Below are 12,848 nucleotides of genomic sequence, written 5' to 3'. Positions count from 1 at the left end.
AACCATCTCTGATCTAATACACTTTACTAACCAACTCTGATCTAATACACTTTACTAACCAACTCTGATATAATACACTTTACTAACCAACTGATCTAATACACTTTACTAACCAACTCTGATCTACTACACTTTACTAACCAACTCTGATATAATACACTTTACTAACCAACTGATCTAATACACTTTACTAACCAACTCTGATCTAATACACTTTACTAACCATCTCTGATCTAATACACTTTACTACCCAACTGATCTAATACACTTTACTAACCATCTCTGATCTAATACACTTTACTAAACAACTGATCTAATACACTTTACTAAACAACTGATCTAATACACTTTACTAACCAACTGATCTAATACACTTTACTAACCAACTCTGATCTAATACACTTTACTACCCAACTGATCTAATACACTTTACTAACCAACTGATCTAATACACTTTACTAACCATCTCTGATCTAATACACTTTACTAACCAACTCTGATCTAATACACTTTTCTAACCATCTCTGATCTAATACACTTTACTAAACAACTCTGATCTAATACACTTTACTAACCATCTCTGATCTAATACACTTTACTAACCAACTCTGATCTAATACACTTTACTAGCCAACTCTGATATAATACGCTTTACTAACCAACTGATCTAATACACTTTACTAACCAACTCTGATCTACTACACTTTACTAACCAACTCTGATCTAATACACTTTACTAACCATCTCTGATCTAATACACTTTACTACCCAACTGATCTAATACACTTTACTAACCATCTCTGATCTAATACACTTTACTACCCAACTGATCTAATACACTTTACTAACCATCTCTGATCTAATACACTTTACTAACCAACTCTGATCTACTACACTTTACTAACCAACTGATCTAATACACTTTACTAACCAACTCTGATCTAATACACTTTACTACCCAACTGATCTAATACACTTTACTAACCAACTGATCTAATACACTTTACTAACCATCTCTGATCTAATACACTTTACTAACCAACTCTGATCTAATACACTTTACTAACCAACTCTGATCTAATACACTTTTCTAACCATCTCTGATCTAATACACTTTACTAAACAACTCTGATCTAATACACTTTACTAACCATCTCTGATCTAATACACTTTACTAACCAACTCTGATCTAATACACTTTACTAACAAACTCTGATCTAATACACTTTACAAACCATCTCTGATCTAAAACATTTTACTAAACAACTGATCAATACACTTTACTAACCATCTCTGATCTACTACACTTTACTAACCATCTCTGATCTAATTCACTTTACTAACCAACTGATCTAATACACTTTACTAACCAACTGATCTAATACACTTTACTAACCAACTCTGATCTAATACACTTTACTAACCAACTGATCTAATACACTTTACTAACCAACTGATCTAATACATTTTACTAACCAACTCTGATCTAATACACTTTACTAACCAACTGATCTAATACACTTTACTAACCAACTCTGTTCTAATACACTTTACTAACCAACTGATCTAATACACTTTACTAACCAACTGATCTAATACACTTTACTAACCATCTCTGATCTAATACACTTTACTAACCAACTCTGATCTAATACACTTTACTAACCAACTCTGATCTAATACACTTTACTAACCAACTGATCTAATACACTTTACTAACCAACTGATCTAATACACTTTACTAACCATCTCTGATCTAATACACTTTACTAAACATTTTATCTAATACACTTTTCTAACCAACTCTGATCTAATACACTTTACTAACCATCTCTGATCTAATACACTTTACTAACCATCTCTGATCTAATTCACTTTACTAAACAACTGATCTAATACACTTTACTAACCAACTGATCTAATACACTTTACTAACCATCTCTGATCTAATACACTTTACTAACCAACTCTGATCTAATACACTTTACTACCCAACTGATCTAATACACTTTACTAACCAACTGATCTAATACACTTTACTAACCATCTCTGATCTAATACACTTTACTAACCAACTCTGATCTAATACACTTTTCTAACCATCTCTGATCTAATACACTTTACTAAACAACTCTGATCTAATACACTTTACTAACCATCTCTGATCTAATACACTTTACTAACCAACTCTGATCTAATACACTTTACTAACCAACTCTGATCTAATACACTTTACTAACCAACTGATCTAATACACTTTACTAACCAACTCTGATCTAATACACTTTACTAACCAACTCTGATCTAATACACTTTACTAACCAACTCTGATCTAATACACTTTACTAACCAACTCTGATCTAATACACTTTACTAACCAACTGATCTAATACACTTTACTAACCAACTCTGATCTACTACACTTTACTAACCAACTCTGATCTAATACACTTTACTAACCATCTCTGATCTAATACACTTTACTAACCAACTGATCTAATACACTTTACTAACCAACTCTGATCTACTACACTTTACTAACCAACTCTGATCTAATACACTTTACTAACCATCTCTGATCTAATACACTTTACTAACCAACTGATCTAATACACTTTACTAACCAACTCTGATCTACTACACTTTACTAACCAACTCTGATCTAATACACTTTACTAACCAACTCTGATCTAATACACTTTACTAACCATCTCTGATCTAATACACTTTACTAACCAACTCTGATCTAATACACTTTACTAACCATCTCTGATCTAATACACTTTACTAACCAACTCTGATCTAATACACTTTACTAACCATATCTGATCTAATACACTTTACTAACCAACTCTGATCTAATACACTTTACTAACCATCTCTGATCTAATACACTTTACTAACCAACTCTGATCTAATACACTTTACTAACCATCTCTGATCTAATACACTTTACTAACCAACTCTGATCTAATAAACTTTACTAACCATCTCTGATCTAATACACTTTACTAACCAACTGATCTAATACACTTTACTAACCAACTCTGATCTAATACACTTTACTAACCATCTCTGATCTAATACACTTTACTACCCAACTGATCTAATACACTTTACTAACCAACTGATCTAATACACTTTACTAACCATCTCTGATCTAATACACTTTACTAACCAACTGATCTAATACACTTTACTAACCAACTGATCTAATACACTTTACTAACCATCTCTGATCTAATACACTTTACTAACCAACTGATCTAATACACTTTACTAACCATCTCTGATCTAATACACTTTACTAACCAACTGATCTAATACACTTTACTAACCAACTGATCTAATACACTTTACTAACCATCTCTGATCTAATACACTTTACTAACCAACTGATCTAATACACTTTACTAACCAACTGATCTAATACACTTTACTAACCATCTCTGATCTAATACACTTTACTAACCAACTCTGATCTAATACACTTTACTAACCAACTCTGATCTAATACACTTTACTAAACAACTCTGATCTAATACACTTTACTAACCATCTCTGATCTAATACACTTTACTAAACATTTTATCTAATACACTTTTCTAACCAACTCTGATCTAATACACTTTACTAACCATCTCTGATCTAATACACTTTACTAACCATCTCTGATCTAATTCACTTTACTAAACAACTGATCTAATACACTTTACTAACCAACTGATCTAATACACTTTACTAACCAACTCTGATCTAATACACTTTACTACCCAACTGATCTAATACACTTTACTAACCAACTGATCTAATACACTTTACTAACCATCTCTGATCTAATACACTTTACTAACGAACTCTGATCTAATACACTTTTCTAACCATCTCTGATCTAATACACTTTACTAAACAACTCTGATCTAATACACTTTACTAACCATCTCTGATCTAATACACTTTACTAACCAACTCTGATCTAATACACTTTACTAACCAACTCTGATATAATACACTTTACTAACCAACTGATCTAATACACTTTACTAACCAACTCTGATCTACTACACTTTACTAACCAACTCTGATCTAATACACTTTACTAACCATCTCTGATCTAATACACTTTACTACCCAACTGATCTAATACACTTTACTAACCATCTCTGATCTAATACACTTTACTACCCAACTGATCTAATACACTTTACTAACCATCTCTGATCTAATACACTTTACTAACCAACTCTGATCTACTACACTTTACTAACCAACTCTGATCTAATACACTTTACTAACCATCTCTGATCTAATACACTTTACTAACCATCTCTGATCTAATACACTTTACTAACCAACTCTGATCTAATACACTTTACTAACCATCTCTGATCTAATACACTTTACTAACCAACTGATCTAATACACTTTACTAACCAACTCTGATCTAATACACTTTACTAACCATCTCTGATCTAATACACTTTACTAACCAACTGATCTAATACACTTTACTAACCAACTGATCTAATACACTTTACTAACCAACTCTGATCTAATACACTTTACTAACCAACTCTGATCTAATACACTTTACTAACCATCTCTGATCTAATACACTTTACTAACCAACTGATCTAATACACTTTACTAACCATCTCTGATCTAATACACTTTACTAACCAACTGATCTAATACACTTTACTAACCAACTCTGATCTACTACACTTTACTAACCAACTCTGATCTAATACACTTTACTAACCATCTCTGATCTAATACACTTTACTAACCAACTGATCTAATACACTTTACTAACCAACTGATCTAATACACTTTACCAACCAACTCTGATCTAATACACTTTACTAACCAACTCTGATCTAATACACTTTACTAACCATCTCTGATCTAATACACTTTACTAACCAACTGATCTAATACACTTTACTAACCAACTGATCTAATACACTTTACCAACCAACTCTGATCTAATACACTTTACTAACCATCTCTGATCTAATACACTTTACTAACCAACTGATCTAATACACTTTACTAACCAACTGATCTAATACACTTTACTAACCAACTGATCTAATACACTTTACCAACCAACTCTGATCTAATACACTTTACTAACCAACTCTGATCTAATACACTTTACTAACCATCTCTGATCTAATACACTTTACTAACCAACTGATCTAATACACTTTACTAACCAACTGATCTAATACACTTTACTAACCATCTCTGATCTAATTCACTTTACTAACCAACTGATCTAATACACTTTACTAACCAACTGATCTAATACACTTTACTAACCAACTCTGATCTAATACACTTTACTAACCAACTGATCTAATACACTTTACTAACCAACTGATCTAATACACTTTACTAACCATCTCTGATCTAATACACTTTACTAACCAACTCTGATCTAATACACTTTACTAACCAACTCTGATCTAATACACTTTACTAACATCTCTGATCTAATACACTTTACTAACCATCTCTGATCTAATACACTTTACTAAACATTTTATCTAAAACACTTTACTAACCAACTGATCTAATACACTTTACTAACCAACTGATCTAATACACTTTACTAACCATCTCTGATCTAATACACTTTACTAAACAACTCTGATCTAATACACTTTACTAACCATCTCTGATCTAATACACTTTACTAAACATTTTATCTAATACACTTTACTAACCAACTGATCTAATACACTTTACTAACCAACTCTGATCTAATAGACTTTACTAACCAACTGATCTAATACACTTTACTAACCAACTGATCTAATACACTTTACTAACCATCTCTGATCTAATACACTTTACTAACCAACTCTGATCTAATACACTTTACTAACCAACTGATCTAATACACTTTACTAACCAACTCTGATCTAATACACTTTACTAACCATCTCTGATCTAATACACTTTACTACCCAACTGATCTAATACACTTTACTAACCAACTGATCTAATACACTTTACTAACCATCTCTGATCTAATACACTTTACTAACCAACTGATCTAATACACTTTACTAACCAACTGATCTAATACACTTTACTAACCATCTCTGATCTAATACACTTTACTAACCAACTGATCTAATACACTTTACTAACCATCTCTGATCTAATACACTTTACTAACCAACTGATCTAATACACTTTACTAACCAACTGATCTAATACACTTTACTAACCATCTCTGATCTAATACACTTTACTAACCAACTGATCTAATACACTTTACTAACCAACTGATCTAATACACTTTACTAACCATCTCTGATCTAATACACTTTACTAACCAACTCTGATCTAATACACTTTACTAACCAACTCTGATCTAATACACTTTACTAAACAACTCTGATCTAATACACTTTACTAACCATCTCTGATCTAATACACTTTACTAAACATTTTATCTAATACACTTTTCTAACCAACTCTGATCTAATACACTTTACTAACCATCTCTGATCTAATACACTTTACTAACCATCTCTGATCTAATTCACTTTACTAAACAACTGATCTAATACACTTTACTAACCAACTGATCTAATACACTTTACTAACCAACTCTGATCTAATACACTTTACTACCCAACTGATCTAATACACTTTACTAACCAACTGATCTAATACACTTTACTAACCATCTCTGATCTAATACACTTTACTAACGAACTCTGATCTAATACACTTTTCTAACCATCTCTGATCTAATACACTTTACTAAACAACTCTGATCTAATACACTTTACTAACCATCTCTGATCTAATACACTTTACTAACCAACTCTGATCTAATACACTTTACTAACCAACTCTGATATAATACACTTTACTAACCAACTGATCTAATACACTTTACTAACCAACTCTGATCTACTACACTTTACTAACCAACTCTGATCTAATACACTTTACTAACCATCTCTGATATAATACACTTTACTACCCAACTGATCTAATACACTTTACTAACCATCTCTGATCTAATACACTTTACTACCCAACTGATCTAATACACTTTACTAACCATCTCTGATCTAATACACTTTACTAAACAACTGATCTAATACACTTTACTAAACAACTGATCTAATACACTTTACTAACCAACTGATCTAATACACTTTACTAACCAACTCTGATCTAATACACTTTACTACCCAACTGATCTAATACACTTTACTAACCAACTGATCTAATACACTTTACTAACCATCTCTGATCTAATACACTTTACTAACCAACTCTGATCTAATACACTTTTCTAACCATCTCTGATCTAATACACTTTACTAAACAACTCTGATCTAATACACTTTACTAACCATCTCTGATCTAATACACTTTACTAACCAACTCTGATCTAATACACTTTACTAACCAACTCTGATATAATACACTTTACTAACCAACTGATCTAATACACTTTACTAACCAACTCTGATCTACTACACTTTACTAACCAACTCTGATCTAATACACTTTACTAACCATCTCTGATCTAATACACTTTACTACCCAACTGATCTAATACACTTTACTAACCATCTCTGATCTAATACACTTTACTACCCAACTGATCTAATACACTTTACTAACCATCTCTGATCTAATACACTTTACTAACCAACTCTGATCTACTACACTTTACTAACCAACTCTGATCTAATACACTTTACTAACCATCTCTGATCTAATACACTTTACTAACCATCTCTGATCTAATACACTTTACTAACCAACTCTGATCTAATACACTTTACTAACCATCTCTGATCTAATACACTTTACTAACCAACTGATCTAATACACTTTACTAACCAACTCTGATCTAATACACTTTACTAACCATCTCTGATCTAATACACTTTACTAACCAACTGATCTAATACACTTTACTAACCAACTGATCTAATACACTTTACTAACCAACTCTGATCTAATACACTTTACTAACCAACTCTGATCTAATACACTTTACTAACCATCTCTGATCTAATACACTTTACTAACCAACTGATCTAATACACTTTACTAACCATCTCTGATCTAATACACTTTACTAACCAACTGATCTAATACACTTTACTAACCAACTCTGATCTACTACACTTTACTAACCAACTCTGATCTAATACACTTTACTAACCATCTCTGATCTAATACACTTTACTAACCAACTGATCTAATACACTTTACTAACCAACTGATCTAATACACTTTACCAACCAACTCTGATCTAATACACTTTACTAACCAACTCTGATCTAATACACTTTACTAACCATCTCTGATCTAATACACTTTACTAACCAACTGATCTAATACACTTTACTAACCAACTGATCTAATACACTTTACCAACCAACTCTGATCTAATACACTTTACTAACCATCTCTGATCTAATACACTTTACTAACCAACTGATCTAATACACTTTACTAACCAACTGATCTAATACACTTTACTAACCAACTGATCTAATACACTTTACCAACCAACTCTGATCTAATACACTTTACTAACCAACTCTGATCTAATACACTTTACTAACCATCTCTGATCTAATACACTTTACTAACCAACTGATCTAATACACTTTACTAACCAACTGATCTAATACACTTTACCAACCAACTCTGATCTAATACACTTTACTAACAAACTCTGATCTAATACACTTTACTAATCAACTGATCTAATACACTTTACTAACCATCTCTGATCTAATTCACTTTACTAACCAACTGATCTAATACACTTTACTAACCAACTGATCTAATACACTTTACTAACCAACTCTGATCTAATACACTTTACTAACCAACTGATCTAATACACTTTACTAACCAACTGATCTAATACACTTTACTAACCATCTCTGATCTAATACACTTTACTAACCAACTCTGATCTAATACACTTTACTAACCAACTCTGATCTAATACACTTTACTAACATCTCTGATCTAATACACTTTACTAACCATCTCTGATCTAATACACTTTACTAAACATTTTATCTAAAACACTTTACTAACCAACTGATCTAATACACTTTACTAACCAACTGATCTAATACACTTTACTAACCATCTCTGATCTAATACACTTTACTAAACAACTCTGATCTAATACACTTTACTAACCATCTCTGATCTAATACACTTTACTAAACATTTTATCTAATACACTTTACTAACCAACTGATCTAATACACTTTACTAACCAACTCTGATCTAATAGACTTTACTAACCAACTGATCTAATACACTTTACTAACCAACTGATCTAATACACTTTACTAACCATCTCTGATCTAATACACTTTACTAACCAACTCTGATCTAATACACTTTACTAACCAACTCTGATATAATACACTTTACTAACAAACTCTGATCTAATACATTTTACTAACCAACTGATCAATACACTTTACTAACCAACTGATCTAATACACTTTACTAACCAACTCTGATCTAATACACTTTACTAACCATCTCTGATCTAATACACTTTACAAACCATCTCTGATCTAAAACATTTTACTAAACAACTGATCAATACACTTTACTAACCAACTGATCTAATACACTTTACTAACCATCTCTGATCTAATACACTTTACTAACCAACTGATCTAATACACTTTACTAACCAACTGATCTAATACACTTTACTAACCATCTCTGATCTAATACACTTTACTAACCAACTGATCTAATACACTTTACTAACCAACTGATCTAATACACTTTACTAACCATCTCTGATCTAATACACTTTACTAACCAACTCTGATCTAATACACTTTACTAACCAACTCTGATCTAATACACTTTACTAAACAACTCTGATCTAATACACTTTACTAACCATCTCTGATCTAATACACTTTACTAAACATTTTATCTAATACACTTTTCTAATCAACTCTGATCTAATACACTTTACTAACCATCTCTGATCTAATACACTTTACTAACCATCTCTGATCTAATTCACTTTACTAAACAACTGATCTAATACACTTTACTAACCAACTGATCTAATACACTTTACTAACCAACTCTGATCTAATACACTTTACTACCCAACTGATCTAATACACTTTACTAACCAACTGATCTAATACACTTTACTAACCATCTCTGATCTAATACACTTTACTAACGAACTCTGATCTAATACACTTTTCTAACCATCTCTGATCTAATACACTTTACTAAACAACTCTGATCTAATACACTTTACTAACCATCTCTGATCTAATACACTTTACTAACCAACTCTGATCTAATACACTTTACTAACCAACTCTGATATAATACACTTTACTAACCAACTGATCTAATACACTTTACTAACCAACTCTGATCTACTACACTTTACTAACCAACTCTGATCTAATATACTTTACTAACCATCTCTGATCTAATACACTTTACTACCCAACTGATCTAATACACTTTACTAACCATCTCTGATCTAATACACTTTACTACCCAACTGATCTAATACACTTTACTAACCATCTCTGATCTAATACACTTTACTAAACAACTGATCTAATACACTTTACTAAACAACTGATCTAATACACTTTACTAACCAACTGATCTAATACACTTTACTAACCAACTCTGATCTAATACACTTTACTACCCAACTGATCTAATACACTTTACTAACCAACTGATCTAATACACTTTACTAACCATCTCTGATCTAATACACTTTACTAACCAACTCTGATCTAATACACTTTTCTAACCATCTCCGATCTAATACACTTTACTAAACAACTCTGATCTAATACACTTTACTAACCATCTCTGATCTAATACACTTTACTAACCAACTCTGATATAATACACTTTACTAACCAACTGATCTAATACACTTTACTAACCAACTCTGATCTACTACACTTTACTAACCAACTCTGATCTAATACACTTTACTAACCATCTCTGATCTAATACACTTTACTACCCAACTGATCTAATACACTTTACTAACCATCTCTGATCTAATACACTTTACTACCCAACTGATCTAATACACTTTACTAACCATCTCTGATCTAATACACTTTACTAACCAACTCTGATCTACTACACTTTACTAACCAACTCTGATCTAATACACTTTACTAACCATCTCTGATCTAATACACTTTACTAACCATCTCTGATCTAATACACTTTACTAACCAACTGATCTAATACACTTTACTAACCATATCTGATCTAATACACTTTACTAACCAACTGATCTAATACACTTTACTAACCAACTCTGATCTACTGCACTTTACTAACCAACTCTGATCTAATACACTTTACTAACCATCTCTGATCTAATACACTTTACTAACCAACTGATCTAATACACTTTACTAACCAACTGATCTAATACACTTTACCAACCAACTCTGATCTAATACACTTTACTAACCAACTCTGATCTAATACACTTTACTAACCATCTCTGATCTAATACACTTTACTAACCAACTGATCTAATACACTTTACTAACCAACTGATCTAATACACTTTACCAACCAACTCTGATTTAATACACTTTACTAACCATCTCTGATCTAATACACTTTATTAACCAACTGATCTAATACACTTTACTAACCAACTGATCTAATACACTTTACTAACCAACTGATCTAATACACTTTACCAACCAACTCTGATCTAATACACTTTACTAACCAACTCTGATCTAATACACTTTACTAACCATCTCTGATCTAATACACTTTACTAACCAACTGATCTAATACACTTTACTAACCAACTGATCTAATACACTTTACCAACCAACTCTGATCTAATACACTTTACTAACAAACTCTGATCTAATACACTTTACTAACCAACTGATCTAATACACTTTACTAACCATCTCTGATCTAATTCACTTTACTAACCAACTGATCTAATACACTTTACTAACCAACTGATCTAATACACTTTACTAACCAACTCTGATCTAATACACTTTACTAACCAACTGATCTAATACACTTTACTAACCAACTGATCTAATACACTTTACTAACCATCTCTGATCTAATACACTTTACTAACCAACTCTGATCTAATACACTTTACTAACCAACTCTGATCTAATACACTTTACTAACATCTCTGATCTAATACACTTTACTAACCATCTCTGATCTAATACACTTTACTAAACATTTTATCTAAAACACTTTACTAACCAACTGATCTAATACACTTTACTAACCATCTCTGATCTAATACACTTTACTAACCAACTCTGATCTACTACACTTTACTAACCAACTCTGATCTAATACACTTTACTAACCATCTCTGATCTAATACACTTTACTAACCATCTCTGATCTAATACACTTTACTAACCAACTGATCTAATACACTTTACTAACCATATCTGATCTAATACACTTTACTAACCAACTGATCTAATACACTTTACTAACCAACTCTGATCTACTACACTTTACTAACCAACTCTGATCTAATACACTTTACTAACCATCTCTGATCTAATACACTTTACTAACCAACTGATCTAATACACTTTACTAACCAACTGATCTAATACACTTTACCAACCAACTCTGATCTAATACACTTTACTAACCAACTCTGATCTAATACACTTTACTAACCATCTCTGATCTAATACACTTTACTAACCAACTGATCTAATACACTTTACTAACCAACTGATCTAATACACTTTACCAACCAACTCTGATTTAAT

The 12,848-nt window shown here is 31.5% G+C and overlaps 1 protein-coding gene across 1 annotated transcript in view; it reads left to right on the top strand.

Moving 5' to 3' along the window:
- LOC311115170 (beta-arrestin-1) overlaps nt 1–12,848 on the top strand; it is a gene marked incomplete at both ends in the record, with an annotated part of 92,921 nt that overhangs the window by 77,745 nt on the left and 2,328 nt on the right. The gene's annotated exons all lie outside the window — the stretch shown is intronic.

The sequence above is a fragment of the Coregonus lavaretus genome (assembly GCF_964263955.1).
Source record: "Coregonus lavaretus genome assembly, contig: HAP1_SCAFFOLD_268, whole genome shotgun sequence".
In the NCBI taxonomy this organism is placed as follows: Eukaryota; Metazoa; Chordata; class Actinopteri; order Salmoniformes; family Salmonidae; genus Coregonus; species Coregonus lavaretus.
Note: the sequence above shows the minus strand (reverse complement) of the source record. Positions and strands in the feature narration are given on the sequence as shown.